This window comes from Coffea arabica, chromosome 10c (genome assembly GCF_036785885.1).
Source record: "Coffea arabica cultivar ET-39 chromosome 10c, Coffea Arabica ET-39 HiFi, whole genome shotgun sequence".
In the NCBI taxonomy this organism is placed as follows: Eukaryota; Viridiplantae; Streptophyta; class Magnoliopsida; order Gentianales; family Rubiaceae; genus Coffea; species Coffea arabica.
Genome location: NC_092329.1, coordinates 19,012,957 through 19,032,920, shown reverse-complemented (window position 1 = coordinate 19,032,920; position 19,964 = coordinate 19,012,957). Strand labels below are relative to the sequence as shown.

Sequence of the window (19,964 nt, the reverse complement as noted above, 5' to 3'; positions counted from 1 at the left end):
CGTCAAACTTGCTGTTTTTCGGACGATTGGTTCGGACGATGATTTGTTCGTCGGACGTCCGACAGCCCCAACGGCTAGTTGACTCTTCAGCTGCCTTCTATCCGTTGGAAGCATTGATGAACCCCATTTCTGGTTCCCTTTAAAATCAAACTGGTCTGAACGAAGTAGGGACTTTTGCTCACTTTGTTTACAAGTTCTCAAGAGATATTTTAGCTAGAAAATAGTCTCCAAAGCAGATTTGTATTAAAGTGGTGTGAATTTCTGTTGAGCATTTCTTTTGTGGTTGAAAGGATCTTTAGTGTAGCTTTGTTGAGGGTTTTCTGAGTGATTGTAAAACTTCCTAGCTTGACTAAGTGAGGCTTAGGGCAAGGAGGAAGAGCTCCCTCCATTGTACATCTAGTTGATCTTCGTTCATCAAAGAGAAGTTGCTCTTCCTAGTGTTTGGTCTTCAAGTTTGGGTAAAGCTTGGTAGACACTTGGTTTGTTTCTCTATTTTATATTTCTGTTTAATAAAATCTTCATTGCTTATCTATACTTGCTTCTCTGATTAATATTGCTATTGTCTTCTAATCTACTTGGTTGATCATTACTAAAAAGGAAGGTAAATTTTCATTAAAGAAAAAGTGCATAAACTTGGTTAAGATTTTAATCAACCAATTCACCCCCCCTCTTGGTTGTCTGTGGGACTTACAATTGGTATCAGAGCTTGGTCTCCTTGAGATTAAGCTCTAACGGCTTGGAGTAAAGATGACAACCAGTCATGCTATGTTTGTTGAAGGGCAATCTGTGACTAGACCTCCCATGTTCAGTGGATCTAACTATGTTAGCTGGAAAGAACGGATGATTATCTTTTTACAATCTATTGATATTGAACTATGGTTTATTGTGAGTGAAGGACCGCATGAAGCTAACTTTCTTGATGCAGATACAGGGGTGCTTCGGCCAAAAATGAGAGCTGAAATGAATGCTCAAGATAGAACTAACCTCACATTGAATGCCAAAGCCATGAATGTTCTTTATAGTGCCCTAGATTCAAATGAATCAATTAGAGTAAAAGGCTGCAAATCGGCCAAAGAAATGTGGGATAAACTAAGAGAAATCCATGAGGGTGGTGACAACGTGAAGGAACAGAAAAAGGCTATCTTGGTTACAAAATATGAATCATTTAAAATTGAACCTCTTGAGGATATTGACAAAATGTATTGCAGGTTCACTGACTTGATCAAAGATCTTGAAGCATTGGGCAAAGAGTACACTTTGGGAGAGAAGAACAGGAAAATTCTCAATGCTTTGGGCAAAGAATGGGAAAATAAAGTGACTGCAATAGAGGAGGCTAAGGATTTAAGTTCTGTGCCTATGGAATCTATCATTAACTCACTAACCACTTATGAGTTGAAACTGAAATCTAAAGTGCAGGAGGAAGAGGATACTAGAGCAAAGAGAAACATTGCTCTAAAGACTACTCAAGGTGAAGATGATCCAGCTCACCTGGATGATGAAGACTCGGATGGTGATGATAATGATCTTGCTCTTATCACCAGAGGCTTCAAAAGAATTTTGAATAAAAGAAAGTTTAGAAGGGGAGGACCTAGCAATCAATTCCAGAATCAGCCATCTATCGCAAAGTACAAAGGAAAACAAGATTTCAACAAGAAACAGTTGGACAAATGCTTCGAATGTGGACAGATTGGACACTATGCAAACGAATGCCCCATGAAGAAGATGAAAGATGGAAAAGCTGATAGGAAGCCAAGATTCAACAACTTTCAGATTACTTGGAATGAATGCAACTCCGAAGGGGAAGTTGAAGAAGAAGAAGAATCAGCTCAAATGGCCTTCATGGCTATTGGAAATAATGAGGTAACTTCCACACACTCTCTATCTGAAAGTGATGATGATGAAGATGATGATCTTGAATCCTTTGTTGAGAAACTGCATGATGCCTTGAAGGAATCGTATGATAAAAACAAGCAGTTAAAACAGAAAATGGCTTTTCTCATTCAAGAAAATACAAATCTTTTTCAACAAAATAAACAACTAAAGACTGACAATGAAAGTCTTGTAAGAGCCGGATGCAATGTTCAAAATGAGCTTGATAGAAAAACAAATATTTGTGAAATGCTGAAGGAAAGACATGGTGATTTGAAGAAAAGAATGGATAAATTGGATGAAACCTTGAATGCAAGAAAGCAGGATTTCTTCAAAAAGAACATGTCATCTACTCATCTTACTGCTTGTCAAAGAACATTTCCACACAACAAAATTGCACATGGCTTCACAACATATAGAAGAGGTGGATTAAGATATATTAAACCAGTACATGTTAAAAACTCTTCCATTATGTGTAGTTTTTGTTGTCAAAAAGGGCATTTGAGTAGAGATTGCTATGTGAAAAGGAATTTGAACAAAGGGATGAGATGCATGTGGTTAGTTAGATACAATGCTAACTCTTATGGACCCAAAAATTAAAAAGGGTACCAAACACTTTATCTTTTCAGGAAAAAGGATCAAACAAGTCCAAATGGTTCATTGATAGCGGCTGCTCAAGGCATATGACCGGTGATCCTTCTTTGTTTATAAAGCTGAAATCAAAATCAAGTGGAAAGGTGACATTTGGTGATGATGTGAAAGCTAAGACAATTGGAATAGGTGATGTTGGTAAGGATGGTGAAACCTTTGTTCACAATGTGCTCTTAGTTGATAACTTAGGATATAATCTGCTTAGTGTTAGTCAATTGTGTGATAAAGACTTGTATGTGTTGTTTAAAAAGCTTGAATGCATTGTACTTGATTCCAAATATAATATTGTGTTCAAAGGGAAGAGGTTTAACGACATATATATTGTGATCCTTAATAAAGTTGATTCTTCTAGCTTAAAATGTCTTAAAGCTTCAAATGAAGATCCTTGGTTGTGGCATAGAAGACTTTGTCATTTTAACATGGACTTACTAAAGGAAATTTCGAAAAAGGAACTAGTTAGAGGCCTGCCAAAAATCACTTTTGAAAAGGATAAAATATGTGATGCATGTCAATTTGGAAAGCAAACAAAAGTTTCTTTTAAAACAAAGAAGTGTGTATCTACTTCAAAACCCTTAGAACTCTTGCATCTTGACTTATTTGGTCCTACTCAAATCTCTAGCTTGGGTGGTAAGAAATACTGTTTTGTGATTGTGGATGATTATTCTAGATACACATGGGTGATATTTCTTGCTCATAAAGATGATGCCTTCAAGAATTTTACTTCATTGTTTGCTAAAGTACAAAATCTGCTTGGGTTAAAAGTTGTTAGGATTAGGAGTGATAATGGGACTGAATTCAAGTATTGTGGTTTTCCAGAATTTTGTGATCATAATGGTATAACACATGAGTTCTCTATTGCAAGGGCTCCACAGCAAAATGGTGTTGTAGAAAGGAAAAACAGGACTCTCCAAGAGGCTGCTAGAACTATGTTGAATGAATGTAGGTTGCCTAAATATCTTTGGGCTGAAGCGGTAAACACAGCATGTTATGTGATGAATAGAATTCTCTTGAGGCCTATTTTAAAGAAAACCCCTTATGAACTGATTTTTGATAAGAAACCTACGGTTGGTTATTTCAAAGTATTTGGTTGTAAATGCTTTATTTTGAATCTAAAGGAACATCTTGGTAAGTTTGATAAAAAATCTGATGAAGGAATATTTTTGGGATATTGTGAGAATAAAAGAGGATATAGAGTTTTTAATAGAAGGACTCTTGTGATTGAGGAAGCTATACATATAACCTTTGATGAAACCAATCATGATAATTCCAAAAGTTCTTGTGAGGATGATGATGTAGGTGTTCGAGAAGGAATGGAAAAGCTATCAATTGGAAATGAAGGAAGTTCTAAACCAGCAGCAACTGAAATGGAAACTGAAGTTCATAATGATCAAGATGAGGAAGATGAAGACAAAAATGATGATCCACTCAAAGATCTTCCCAAGGCTTGGAAATTCAACCAAAATCATCCAAAAGAGCTTATAATTGGTGATCCATCCGAGAAGGTAAACACTCGTTCCTCATCTAGAAAATTGTTTGATAATTTTGCTTTAGTTTCTCTTTTTGAACCCAAAAATATCAATGATGCTTTAAAGGATGAAAACTGGATTTTGGCAATGCAAGAGGAACTTAATCAATTTGAGAGAAATGAAGTTTGGACACTTGTTGATAGACCTCAAAATCAACCTATCATTGGCACAAAGTGGATTTTTAGAAATAAGTTGGATGATAAAGGTGTTGTTGTAAGAAATAAAGCCAGATTAGTTGCTAAAGGATATGCACAAGAAGAAGGAATAGATTTTGATGAAACATTTGCTCCCGTAGCAAGATTAGAATCTATTAGAATGCTTCTTGCTTTTGCTTGCTTCAAAGGTTTCAAATTGTTTCAAATGGATGTTAAAAGTGCCTTTTTAAATGGTTTTATTGATCAAGAAGTGTATGTGGATCAACCCCCAGGTTTTGAAAATACAAAATTTCCAAGTCATGTGTTTAAACTTTCTAAAGCTTTATATGGTTTAAAACAGGCTCCAAGAGCTTGGTATGAAAGATTAAGTGGGTTCTTGATTGAAAAAGGTTTCAAAAGAGGTATTGTGGACACCACACTTTTTACTAAGCATGTGTTGAATGACCTTCTCATTGTGCAAATATATGTTGATGATATTATCTTTGGTGCTACTAATGAGTATCTATGTAAGGAGTTTTCCACCACTATGCAAAATGAATTTGAAATGAGTATGATGGGAGAATTAAATTTCTTCCTTGGACTTCAAATACATCAAACTCTTGAGGGAATCTTTATCAATCAAGCAAAGTATACCAAGGAATTACTGAAAAGGTTTGGCATGGAGGACTCAAAGCAAGTTGGAACTCCAATGTGCACTTCTACAAAGCTTGACAAAGATGAAGAAGGTAATCATGTGGATGAAAAGCATTATAGAGGTATGATCGGAAGCTTACTCTATTTAACTGCAAGTAGACCTGATATTATGTTTGCAGTTTGCCTGTGTGCTAGATTTCAATCGTGTCCAAAAGAATCACATTTGAATGCTGTAAAAAGAATTTTTAGGTATTTGAAAGGTACATTAGACTATGGTCTTTGGTATGCTAAATCCAGTGAGTTTGCACTATATGGTTATTCGGATGCTGATTTTGGAGGGTGTCGTGTAGATAGAAAGAGTACTAGTGGATCTTGTCACTTTCTTGGAAATTCTTTAGTCTCTTGGTTTAGCAAGAAACAAAATGCAATCTCATTGTCTACAACCGAAGCAGAATATATTGCCGCTAGTGCATGTTGTGCTCAACTTTTATGGATGAAGCATACCCTGAATGACTATGGATTGTTGTATGACTGCATGCCTGTATTCTGTGATAATACTAGTGCTATAAATTTGACCAAAAATCCTATTCAGCATTCTAGGACAAAGCATATTGAAATAAAGCACCACTTTATTCGTGATCTTGTTCAAAAAGGTGAAATTTGTGTAAATTATGTTTGCTCTAAAGATCAATTTGCTGATATTTTTACAAAAGCTTTGCCATTAGATCAATTCATTCATCTAAGATCAAAATTAGGAATGTTCGAAAAATCATCATAAATTTTTCATTGCCTTCGGACGTCCGAAAGAGGATGAACGGACGTCCGATGATGTTCTTCAGCCATTTTCCAGATTGCACCTGTTCGGACGCAGATGTCGGACGCACAACTTCGTTCGGCCGTCCGACAATGCAACGGCTCATTTTTTAAAACTACTTTCTTTCTCATTTGCTTCAAACCTTTCCTATTCTATTTCCTCTCGGACGAAAACCCTCTCATCTCTCACTCTCCAATTCACATCGTTCTGAAACCCTCATTTCAAAATTGACTCAACCAAAACAATTCCTGATCAATTGCGAGTCACTTTTCCTGATCATTTCACAAAATCATCTATCAATTCGCACATTCCCAAATTTTCCTCAAAACCCTACCTTCTCATAACCGCTCTGTCAAATCTTGTACACGGTCTTTTGTTCCAAAATTTTTGTTCGATTCACTTCCCTACTGCTGTGTGCATCATTTGCATTCTTCATTCCACACATTTCGCGCAATGGTGAATCTAAGGGGAGGAAAAGTTACTGCCGGACGTAAGCATCCACTCAGGGATGAGGATGAGGATCTTCCTACTGTCAAACGGACATCCAAACGCGTCAAAAGAGGAGCTATCAAGGGTCAAATGTCACGGCCTACTCCACAACCCACTTCTCAACCAGAATCTGGACAGGGGACATCTTCTCAACCACCTCCTAAATCAGTCCCTCTCCCTCCATTCTTTGATGATGCTGCGAAAGACAAATACGCCTGGATATCTCAGAAGGGTGTCATCCCTCAAAGAACTGTAAACCCCTCTGAATTTCGTTCCATAGGTTTAGAATCCATTCTAAGTCTATTTGATTTCCAGAAATGGTCGCATCTCATTTCCATGCCCAATGTCTACTATCCTGATATGCTGCATCAATTTTTTGCTAACCTTAGGAAAGGAACTGACCAAACTGAGATCATGTCTAGGGTAAATGGGGTAGACCTAATCTTTGATTCTGATACTGTGAATTCCATTTTAAAGACTACCATTGAACGTTTGTGCAAAGATAAGGTCGCTAATTTCTTTTCTTATGAAGAGCTTCCTACTGCTGCAAATCATTTTGATGGGACAAAAATGTTAACTTATTTCAAAAGAAGTTTTTCTTCACCTGCTGATGCTAAGTTGAATGATTTGGCTCCTGTGAATTTGATTGCCTTTTCTATCATTTCAAACTTGCTTGTGCCCACTGATGGCCATAGAACTGATGCAAACAAAATGGAGCTGTATCTTTTTTACTGTTTTCGAGAAAAAATTCGGATTGATTTTGGCTTTGTCATGTGCAAGTTTTTACTTCGCTATGCTACTGACTCTCGAAGAAAACTATCCTATGGGAAGTTTCTTCAAAAGATTTTTGAATTTTACAAAGTTCCAATTCTAGGTGTTTGTCCCAAAGAAGCATCTTCTTATGCTTTTACCAGAGCATATTTTGAAAGGAAAAATCTTATTTTTAAAGATAATCTGTGGGCATATAAGGGGGCATCATCTAGTGAACAAAGATCTAAGACTGTACATGATTCTTCACCCATTTCACTCACTCCCATTCACCCTAGGAAGTCTACCACTAAAGCATCTTCCTCTTCCAGTAATGAGGTAATTGAGCTTCTTCATGAACTCAAACAGCATGTTCTTCTTCTAGAACATGGCCTAATGCTCACCATGTCTTCTGAGCAACAAGCTGCCTTTCTTGATAAAAAGAACCTTCTTTTTCCTCCACCTGTGGTTGAGGAAGTCTCACATGACAAAGAACCTCGAACCACTGATCCAGGTTCATCAGTTCCAGATCCGAATCCATCAACTCCTGTGACTCCTCATGGCCCTTCCACATCAGACAAAGGCAAGGCACCAATTGAAGAAGCTACTGAAGATGATGAAGAAACTGATGAGGAAGACCTCTCTCAATATCAGCTCTCTCGGAGGACTCCTGGATCCACTTAGTTCATCATTTAGGACATTTGCATTCTGTTTGTCTCTTTTATGTGTTTGTGGTATTCAACAATGAATATGTATTGTAATGGATATTTTAAGTTTCTTTTGGTATGATCTGGTGGATGTTTAAGTACTGTTTTGATGGATGTCTAAATATTTTGATGAATGATTGTCTATTCTGCTTGTGTGAATGTAATGAATTTGTATTGAATATGATTGTATATTTTAAGTACTGTTTTGATGAATGTATATTCTATACTGTCACCAGGATGTTGATTTGTGAACTTGTGTAAATTTGTGACTGTGTGGATGACAAAAAGGGGATGTTGATGTTGATGTGATTAGTTGCCCTTTTGTGATGACAAAAAGGGGGAGATGGTATGATGTATGATGATTGGTGATTGATGATTAGTGATGTTAGGATATGTTGGATTGATTGTTTAAATTTGGATTGGCTGATATGCTTAATTGTTGAATGGAATTGTTTAACTCGGATGGGCAGCCAAGTGAGGGGGAGTTTTTCAAAATTTTTAAATTTTAGGATTTACTAAGACAGGGGGAGTTTTCATTACAATCATCAATTTCCAACTTTTGTTTTGTCATCATCAAAAAGGGGGAGAATGTTATTCTTGATTTTGATGATCACAAAAGTTTGTTTATACAGACCAAGAAAGTGAACACTTTGATTTATCTAACTTTCTTCAAATATGAGTGTTTGTGTTTAGAATCAGGTTCGAATGTGTCATGAAATGCAAAACAGTCAAAAAGGAGAAGCAAAAACAGGACAAACAGGTCGGACGGCCGAAAGGAAACTGTCGGACGTCCGAAAGAAGTAAGAACATCAAGAAGGAAGCTATGTCGGACGCTCACAAAGAGTCATCGGACGTCCGGAAGGTTCGGACGCACATCTCGGACGCACATCAACCGCATCGGACGTCCGAGAAATTCCAAATTAACTTGCCAACTCTCGGCCTAAGCTCGGACGCTGTACTGTCGGACGATAAACACTCATCGGACGTCCGAACGTCAAACTTGCTGTTTTTCGGACGATTGGTTCGGACGATGATTTGTTCGTCGGACGTCCGACAGCCCCAACGGCTAGTTGACTCTTCAGCTGCCTTCTATCCGTTGGAAGCATTGATGAAGCCCATTTCTGGTTCCCTTTAAAATCAAACTGGTCTGAACGAAGTAGGGACTTTTGCTCACTTTGTTTACAAGTTCTCAAGAGATATTTTAGCTAGAAAATAGTCTCCAAAGCAGATTTGTATTAAAGTGGTGTGAATTTCTGTTGAGCATTTCTTTTGTGGTTGAAAGGATCTTTAGTGTAGCTTTGTTGAGGGTTTTCTGAGTGATTGTAAAACTTCCTAGCTTGACTAAGTGAGGCTTAGGGCAAGGAGGAAGAGCTCCCTCCATTGTACATCTAGTTGATCTTCGTTCATCAAAGAGAAGTTGCTCTTCCTAGTGTTTGGTCTTCAAGTTTGGGTAAAGCTTGGTAGACACTTGGTTTGTTTCTCTATTTTATATTTCTGTTTAATAAAATCTTCATTGCTTATCTATACTTGCTTCTCTGATTAATATTGCTATTGTCTTCTAATCTACTTGGTTGATCATTACTAAAAAGGAAGGTAAATTTTCATTAAAGAAAAAGTGCATAAACTTGGTTAAGATTTTAATCAACCAATTCACCCCCCCTCTTGGTTGTCTGTGGGACTTACAGCATTAATAAACTTGTGAGTTTGATTGTTAAATCATTCATGAGTAGCTAAACCCCTTAATCTAGGGAGTAGATGAAGCTTATGGTTAAATAATATGAATGGAATGTGATTTACACTTGTTATATCTTGTAGTAACTTGTCTACTTGTGTAGCTGTGATTACGTGTTGTTGATTGATCACCAATAGCATGTTTATAGTGTTATTATTCAATGAGAATTGGTAATAACAATTGAAACATATGAGTAGAGCTTGAGTTGTATGTTCATGAAAATAGAGATACACTTAGGTGGATTATTGAGCATTTCATGAAATAAAACGGAGTAGTAGAATATTTCACCATGAAAATAGGGAAATCTATATTGCTCTAAGCCATTTCATCATGAAAATGAGACTTGGTATTCTTGGAAATAAATCTCTGGTTAAGCAAGAATAATAGCAAGGAGTAAATCCATTCATTTGTGTAGTTTATGCCATAAGTGGAATCTACATCCCTAGAATCTTCGTTAAGTAAAATTTCGCTATTTGTATTCAGTATTTGTTAAACTAGATTTGTATATCAGATTTGTAGATTACAGCATTAGACTTTCTCTGCTCAAATTAATTGTAAGTCTAAATAATAGAGAGAACAAGGGCTTAGTAATTGTTTAAATTGCTCCTCGTGGGATCGACCCGATACACATCTTGTACTACAATTGCGACCTGTATACTTGCAGTCCAACGGGTGTAAAATCGGAATTAAACTTGTATAGATACAAATATCCCGTCAACTGTGATACCCCGACTTTTAGGATATTACAGTTTCTATATTTTATTTTTTTGTTTTAAGACATTGTTTTGTTTTAAAGATTAGAAACCCTAAATTCTAATCAAAAGGAAATCAAAAGGGAAAACAAAAAACCCTAGTTTACTTGTGACTACCCGGTTTTCCTAAATCCCTTATATTTTAATCGAAACCCTAATTGTAAACAATGGAATTGTAAAATTCCTCACATTTTTTTTAAAATTCCCTTTTATTTGGAAATTATTACTTTCTAATAGCCTTACTCCCCAATCACACCACAATAAGTGTAAATGAATATAGAATTAAGGGTTTTCCCTTTGGTTTTTAAGTTGGCGCGAATTAGGGTTTTTATGCCTATCCGTAGTGTGATTGTCCGATACAGAATGGGGATCAAATTTCGTAATTAAGAGTGAGTTTAGATGATATTAAGTATGTGCATAGAGGTGATAATAATAAGTTAGTGAATTGTAAGTTAAAACCCTAGTATACGCGATTTAAGAAAAAACGGGTTGAACCGACGGGTACCGTTTGTTACCGAGTGAGTGCACCACTTGAGCACTACTTTATTACCTTAATCTCCTTGCTATTAAGTGATTAATATCAGCCCCAAAATATCTTCAAGGCAGCCGAAATATTGGACCAAAAATAAGAGAGAAAAGAACAAAATTTGACTACCAATCAAAGTGTGACACTTGTCACCTTTGACCCAAATTCATTTCTATCATTTTTAACCTTCTTGAAGCTTTATTGAGCCTTCATTTTCTGCCTAGCAGCCGTGAGAGAGAGAGGGAGAAGAGTGAAGAGAGCTTTCTAATTTTCAACCTTGAATCCGACATTTTGAGTGAAAACAAGAAAAAACTAAACCGATTAATCACTAGTTTGGGAGTTTTGGAATCTTAAGGAATCAAAAATTTCAAGGGGAAGTGGAGGATCACTCTTGCAAGCTCTTGTCTTGAGGTATAATGGCTGATCACCCTTTCTTTCTCCATTACTCATGATTAAGTTGGGTATTAAGTTTAGAATTGTGCTTTGATGCCTATTTCAAGTGGTTTTGATGATTGGAGTGATGAATTTTAAGTTAGGGTTTTGATTGATTTACTTATAATTCTTGTTGGATAGGTGTTATATGGTGTATATATATGGTATATAATCTTGTAAAGGAGAAAGTAGTGGTAGTTTTAAGGTAAAAATGTGAATTATAGCTTGAATATAACAAAATTCCAGATTTCTGGAAATTGTAGCTTCAGTTCTACCTGATTCCAGTTCATTATGTTAGAAGCCGAATTAGACTTAATATAAAACATGAAAGTTGTATAGAATGATATTTTATGATTGCCTACAAAATTTCAACTCAATTGGAGCAACGTAGCCTGTCAAAAGATGAAAATACCCTGACTGCCATAGGAGTAAAGTCAGTGGACAGTTTTGACAGTACACTAAGTTGGTTGCATTTGTTCACCTTGATACGTACTGAACTAGCTTTTAGTCAAAACATGAAAGTTTTAGTACCATGTCTTAGCTTTCCAACCCCCCTAAGAACGCCTTAATCGGACTTCGGTAACCTGAGTTATTATCATTTATACATAATGCGGTTAACTAGCCCGAATGTGAGATTTTGGTTCTGTAATCCGGACTTTTGACCTAGATATACTATGAACTGGACTGAGTAGTCTTCATCAAAGTTGTAGCACTCTGTCTTAGCTCAAAATGGTATAAATTTCACCCTACTCTGATAAGCGTAGCTTCGGTTGTGTCCGATACGCTAAGTGACATCAAATCTGCCTTTGATTTTAGGCCTTCAAATTCATTTCCGGTCAATTTTTCTACCTTGGTTTGGTAATCATATGACATTGAGCCTATTGAACGGCTATTTATGTTGTGTGTAATGTTGGCTGGAAAATAGGTAAATAAAAAGGGCGTGCTGCCCAAATTTACGCCCGATGACTAGAAAGAAATACTTACGACTTGAGTAAAGCTTGAGAGCGAATACCACGTGAACCATCTAGGATATTTGAGTCTCGTTTATCGAGGTCTATAAGTTAGAATTCGGCCGAACCGTGTACCCTTTGGAAAATGGAAATAATGACTAATTGAAATATGTTTTCCTCGTTTTTTCGACTCCAATGAGAGTTTTAAAGTTTTAACCGCTTCCTTACTGAAACTAAACGAGCGAGTATGAATTTTTCGGGATTTGATAAGTATCTTAAATACTACCTAATGAGTTGTATTTACTTAATTTTCTTGAAGTGAAACTCCTATGTTTCGAACTGTAGAAAGGTTTACATTCGTAAATGATATTTTATCGCAGATTTGGGCTCCAACCAAGGAGTTGGACCGGAACGTGATTTTTGAGAGGCACTAGACTTTTGGTGAGCGCTTCAAAATACCTGATTGAACTGGACACTGTTTCAATACTTGACCAATGTGATTTAATGATATGTAATTTGTTGATCGGGCAAGAGTGTACTTTATCACATTTGCCCTAATATGATATATACTTGTTTATTGTTGCAATTGATTTGATATACTTGTACTTGAGTTGTAAGTGCGGAGCGGCAGTATGTACCACATTCAATCCGAGTGGGAGGTGCCTCTCATTCCCGTCTCCATACATTTATTTTAATACAGTCGATTGGAGTGTTACCTTATCGACTTTTGGGGACCCCAAACCCCCTGGTTAGTTAATCGAGTCGAGCCGGCAAGGGTTTGGTCGATTAGATAACGAACCATGGGTAGTTAGTGATGTCGAGTGAAGTGTTATCTTCTCGACTAATCGGTATACTCGAGTATTACCACCAGTGTTTATTGAGGATTTTGGGCCCAGTAGGGGGTGTGAATGGTGGACGGAGAGTAGTGTAAGTGGTGCTCTACTGGATTGGTTACTTATTTGAAGGTTGACGGACTGTCAACTATTACTTGATCAAACTCTGGTGATGCAATGGGAATTTGGCGCCTGAGAGCCATCCGTATCCTTATACTTTGGAATGATTATTGCTTATTGGATTATTGTTTCTTCTGAAAAACTTTTACACTCGCTCACTTTGAGATTTGCTACTTGAAGTATTATTGTTCACTATTATGAACTTTTGATGCTCATTAATTTGCTACGTTGGCATTCGTACTTTTAACAATGGTCAATTTGTTATTTGGAACCTCACTGGGCTTCTATCTCATTCCACGCCATTTGTTTTCTTTACAGGGGGTACGAGTGAGGCGTGAGACGTGTACAAACTAGCGCAGTCTAGTTGTTTTGAATTTTCAATTTGTACTCGATTGTACTCAATTTTAAGACTAGGGTTGATTGTACTCTTGAGCAGCAATGTATATATGAGATTGAAGTGGATGTGTTATGCATTTTTCTATGGACGTACGTTATTTTTCTTGAGCTATGAGTGAGTGAGTCCTGGCGAGAGTTGGGCAGGCGGTCCGCTGAACCCTTTGGTTCGCCTTAGGGGAAGGTGGGGCCGTCACAGGTACAAATTTTTGAAACCTCTCAAGAGCCTTATCCTCGCCTATCTCAAGATTTCGGGGTTGATTCACTAGCATTTGGCCTTGTTTATCTACTAATCGTGCCAAGATATTTGTCATTTGTCGTATTGCTGTTGCCATTTGGTTTCTGGCTTCAACCCTCGGTCCTTGTTCTTGCTCGGCTGATGTTTCCCTTTCTTCTCTTGGTTCCTGGGCTCGCTTAGTTCCACGGCCACGACCACGTCCACGACTACGTCTCCCCTCCATATATATATTTTTTTCTCTCTCTTTTCTTTTCTTTTCCAAAAGGTAATTTAATAAATGAACAAAGTAAATTGACTAAAATAACAAGATCTAATGTACCAAATACACAGAGAGACATATACACAAAGAGACATATCACGTTAGGCTGATAGTCAAAAGCAGTTAATATTACACATGTAGGTATTAACATACCACAAACGGAAGTCATATAGTAACAACACAAGGGCAAATCAAAAGAAAAGGCGATATGTCATCCCAGTCTCAGTTAAATCACCCCATCCGTTCTCTCACGTCACTTTCTATGCAAAACTAGACGTCCGTTGACCTCTTGTACTCATTCTAGCTAAACAAAGCCTATTCATGTTCCCAAAATACAAGTCTCAAGTACTTAGTACCGCCTCAACTCTGGAGTACTCGGGCACAAGAATCCGAAATAAGATAATTCACATCTTGAGCTGGCCATTCCCAAGAGTAAACTATCTACAATCGAAATTCCTACCTGACATACCTATCTATGGTCCTCAAATACCATGAGAAAGATTTAAGACCTATAACATTTATGTTTTATAGCTTATGCTCGAACGAGCATTTAGTCCTTCACACTTATTCACCACTTAGCCAGCTCACTCAGAGTAGAGACCACGCGAAGCAGGCTCTGATACCAACTGTGACAGCCCCACCTCCTCCTAAGGCAAACCAAAGGGTTCGGCGGACCGCCTGCCTAGCTCTCGCCGGGACTCAGTCATACCTCAATCAAAATCGAAATAAAATCACAAGAACAAGCATAACAACAATCCAAAACTTAAAGCAAAACTTAGATACATTTCTATCTCAAAAGGGAGTACAGACTCAAATATACAAAGGTTCTCAATTCTTCATACATCTAGCCCGTGCCAAGCGCTAGGATGAGAACCATTACAAAAATTCAAGAAACTAGTCTAGGCTAGTCTATACAGAGCTCTCGTTCTTGTTCGCCTTCCCCTGTTAACGAAAACAAAACTAAAAGAATGAACTAAAAGCTCAGTGAGGTTCCGAACACATAATCAAACAATAAGCCCATTAAAAGTCATAATCAAACAATAAGTCAAGAAACATTTACAATATAAAGCGATAATAACACATTCATTAAAAGGATACGTGCTCACAGGGAGCCATTTATTCATTCAATCATTCATTCTCCTTTCATTTCCTTATTCCTCCAATCATTTAAAAATACATTTTTGTAAGTAAAAACCCCTCATTTACATTATCACTCGTTTATTCATTTCATTTTACCCCCTTCCGAACGTTGGCCGGACTCCACCAGACTACAAGGTAATACTCGAGTATACCAAACATTCACCCAGGGTCACCAAATCGCCCGACCGAGTCCGCTTCTGGCTCGAGTCGATCAGTAACGAAGGGCAGGGCCCAGTTCAGCTAAAAGACTTACATTCATGCACAAGTAACGTTTAAATCATTGAATCATTGAAAATTTCACATTCCTGTAGGTTGAGTGCGGTAAAGTACATACCCGCCTAGTAAAACTCGTTTTGACAATCATGAGGGCACTTAACACATTATCAACATCCACAACAAGCCAGATAGTCAATGGAAATATAACAAACAAGGAACACTCACCTACTTACGCAAAATAACATCCAAAGTATTCTTCCGGGTATTACCCTCAATCACCGACGAAACCTAAGATTAAGCAAGAGAGAATATTACAATTCATCTCGCAAAACAATTAGGTGAAATCGAAGAAAATCCGACTAACGACGAGTAGAACGTATAAAGATGACTTTAAAGGTGAAAAGAAGGCATTTGGATCTGAGGACGGAAATAACTAAGGATTTCACAAACCAAACATAAAACTAAACTCAAAAAGGTTTTAGAAAATTTCATCGGAAAATGAATGAACAGTGCCACGTCAGAATACAGCCAGATATGAAAAGACAGTTGTATTCAAATTTTCGTAAAGCTCTTCGTTTGGTCCGAAACTAACTCATATGCAAAGAAATAACGTATAACAAGTGTTTTGAGTAAAATCATAGGAAAAGAAAAATAAACAAACCCTAAATTCACACCTAAAACCTCGCTTGATAAAATTAGAGTTTGCAGCCGAGAAACCCTTGGCAATTCTTCTTCGTTTTGGAAAGAAAATGTGTAAACATTTGAAGTTTAAAACTTGACATTTGTAACTAAGTATCGTGCTTAAAACGGTTATCACATTCACCATGCGAAAAGGTACAAGTTCAAATGAAATCTAGTTCAAGTAACACCATTAAAGAAAAGTAAGTCCAATGCATCCCCAAATCACATTTCAAATCTCACTTTTACTTATTCAAACTTCAAGAAAATAAATGGACAGCATTTCCCCTTAATTTCTTCACTTTCCATCCTACAATCAAAGATCAAATCTCATCCCAAATCAAATACAGTTTCACATACAAATCATAGACGATAAAACACCTTTCGGCATAACAACCACAACTGAAGTTATACTTATCGGATGGAAATGAATCTTATGGTGTTTCGAAGCCAAGACATATATCTACATTTATTATGAAGACCTCCAAAGCCAAATCATGCATTTTCATGGTCAAAAGTGGAAATCTCCACGAAAACAGAAATATGTTCACAAAACATGGGCTCATGGGCAGTCAAGGGTATTTTGATCATTTCACATGCTACAATGATCGGATCGAGCTGAAATTCTGTAAGCAGCTAGTTAACACCATTTGCTACAATTTTCATGTTTTAACATAAGCCTGATTCGGCCTCCATCATGGCCGAACAGAACCAGCCAGAACAGGGTTAGATGAAACCCTAAATTGGAATTTCCGCACCAAACCAGAAATTTTCCGCAACCAATCATATCCAACATATACCAACTTCATTTTACACTATAACAAGCCATCAATCCATGACTAAACAATAATTATGATATAAAAACAGAAAAATCACTAATAAATCAAAAATCCATCAAAACTCCACTTTCAACCATAAAACCTATCACAAATCAACATATTTAGCCACTAAAGCCACTAATTTGACATTAGCAAGAACAAAGAGAAAGTTTCCAAGCAAGGTCCCTTGACACTTCAAGAAAGATGGTAGTTTAGTTCTTCCTCCTCCAAAATTAATCCACCAACACCTTTAAACTTTCCTAATGATCACTTGTACGAAGTAGATTCAAGTTTGGTTGGCTAGAACACAAGATTTGAGCAAGTTTGGAGGCTAAAATTGAAGAGCTCTCTCTTTTGTTTTCTCCTCAAGAGCAGCTGGCCAAGACAAGAAAATATGAGAGAAATTTGGTCAAAAATTGGTTTTAGTAAAGGTGATGAATAGTAAGTCAAAAGCCATCCTCCAACCGGTTTGCAACACTTGGCACCTTGAATGTTTTAAACTTATCTTCTCACTCCCAATGATTCATTTATCTAGCTAACCTCTAATCATTTCCTAGCACCTTGTAAAATAATAACATTTAGCACAAAAATCACTTAAGCACCAAAATTAATCGCACTAGCAGGTCCCACGTCAATAATGCGTTTCAAATTTACCATACACTAACTTATACTAGGAAAATAATTTAAAACTGTACTTGCTTATAAAAATGCATAGAAATTTTAATATTTTAAAGGCAGGTATAAAAATGTAGGCAAAAATAAAATAATGCCTAGAAAAATGTGAACATTTTTGGGTTCTCACATAGTCACTTTGGTTATATTATTGGAAGAAAACGAATCATTTTGGCTATAATTGGTGAAAAATGGTTTTAAGTGATTAAATGAGGTTTTTATCACTTTTTACTTGGATTTTGTGCATTTTGACAGTTTTGACACATTTTCGTATTTCGGCTATAACTTGAGCTACAATGATCAAATTGAGATGATTCTTAAAGCAATTTGAAGATAAGAGATAGATTTACAACTTTGGTGAAGACATCTGAATCCAGTTTGAAGGTTTTACATGTCAAAAAGCCGAATTACAATAGCTAATTTTAAGCTAAAATAGGGCAGTGAGTAGTCAAGGATATTTTGGTTATTTCTCAGCCTACGCATATTCAAATAAGGTGATTCTTGATGAATTGGAAAGCTAACTCAAAGGGCTACAAGTTTTATGTTTTGGGCAAGAGCTAATCAGCTTTTATCATCAAGAAAAGTTCAGTTGAAATTGACGCAAAATTGAAGCAGAGCTGGAAATTGAACAAAAGTGCACAAAACATCACTGTAGCAATCTGGCTGGAACTTGGCCGGATTTGTGGCCGGATTGTGGTCAGAGAAGTCTGTTCTTTACACAGAAAACTCAATTTTACCTCCACTAAGTCACATGTGATGCTAAACATGTGAGAAACATTCCCAACTGTAAAAGGGAGGTGTAAACCTCACTTCTTGACCAACTTTCACCTTTATATAGCCAAAGCTTGCAAGATTGAAGGGAGAAAAGAGAGACATACGGGAGAGAACTTGAACTGCAAAAATGTAGCTCTTCCATTTTTCTTAGTGTAGGATTGTAGTTTAGATAGTTCATCCAGTCTTGTTTATTTGTTAGGCAAAGATGAAGATGGAGAATGAAGAAGGCAACGAGATGAACTCATGTGACAAGGGTTACATTCCTTCCAAACTCTTTATCTTTTGTATTTGATTCCAAGTTTAGTTAATATACAAGTTATGGATTTTGTGTTTAATATGTATCTTTAAAGTTTATGCCTTGGGTTTGGTTGAACTTTCTCTGATTGTTAGTGTTTATTATTTGGTTATTTGATTGCTATGATTTGAGCAAGTTATTTAGCATTTTGGCTCTTTAAATCATGATTAATCTGGTACCATTAATTGTGATTATCTAAGGTATTGTTTCTGCAATGAAAATTGAGATTTAACACTGGTTCAAGAAGTGCTAAACATAGGGAGTACACTCACAAAAGTAGAGGTGCACCTATATGGTTTTTAGTGATTCATTTCATTTAATTTCACTGAAAAAATGAACTTGTAGTTAATTTCATATCCATGAGAATAGGTATGGATTAGTTATAAGTATAATTGATTCACTACGAAAGTAGGATTCAAATGCATAAGGAAATTACACCATAACTAGCCTAGATGTAATACTTAATGATCCAAATATAGCACTTGCATGAGTAGTTGGGGATACCATAACCTAAGGAGCTTTCATTTGTTATTTTGCATAAGTTTAGTAGGTTTCATTTCTTATAATACATTGATAGTCTAAATAATAGAGAAGATTTAGTAATACCGGTAATTGTTCACTCTTCCCTGTGGGATCGACTCGATATATATGTTAAACTACTAGTTGACCTGTATACTTGCAGTGAACGGGTGTAATTCAGTTTTTTTTTTTTTAACTTGTACGGATATTAAAAGACCCGTCAAGAAGCTCCAAGGAGGGGCGTGGGGATACTAGTATCTGGACTGACACACCATCAGACCAAGCCCAGAAAGCAAAAATGAAGTATGTATGAATTCTGATGAAAATGATGCTCTTGGAATTTGGAGGTCTTGGACGTTTGGTACTAATGCTCTTTTGCAATTGCAGTTATTTAGAAGCCTATAATGAGGCTTCAGCACTTGCTTCAAATGAGCAAGAAAGAAAACGTTCCAGTTCAGATGCACATTTGGTAGATGAATACAACAAATCAAAGCGGTCAAAGCCACAAGTAGACAAGCACCAAGAGCTAGCTCAAAATCGATCAAAGAAAAAATCCAAGCAGGAACCAGTTAAAGAAGAATGGGAGGGAAAGCATCCATGGAGACCATGGGATCGTAAGAAGGATTTGACAGCGGGACGGCAAAGTGTGAAATTGAATGCTGAAAACATGGCTCGGGTTTGTCTTCTAGGTTTTCCTCGGGATCATTTCAAAGAAACTTCCTGTAGAGAATTGAATCAAGAATCTAATTTAAGCTGCCAGAGGTCCTGTATCAGATTGACGTAATATATCTTTAAGGATGTGGTTTTTGCGGTCAGTTCCTGTCTTCCTATCTTCTGTTTATTTGCTTGTTGTGTCTAATTTCAAACCATGGTCAAGAGGTAGTAGTCTATAGTGATGTCCAATAGCTTAGCTGCATTTTTTTTCCCGCTTCTTTACATCCAAATGAACTTATTCTTTTTTAATTTTAGGCCATCAAACATTCAATATTCTTTTATTTGCTTGAGATTTGGAAATTTTGGGAGTTT

General features: G+C 36.7%; 1 long non-coding RNA gene across 1 annotated transcript; it reads left to right on the top strand.

The window, feature by feature from the left end:
* The first annotated feature begins 19,161 nt into the window (after window positions 1–19,161).
* Window positions 19,162–19,590, top strand: LOC140016251 (uncharacterized). Its single transcript, XR_011822602.1, has 2 exons — window positions 19,162–19,241; window positions 19,326–19,590. It is a non-coding gene; the product is annotated as an uncharacterized lncRNA (long non-coding RNA).
* Window positions 19,591–19,964: the final 374 nt, after the last annotated feature.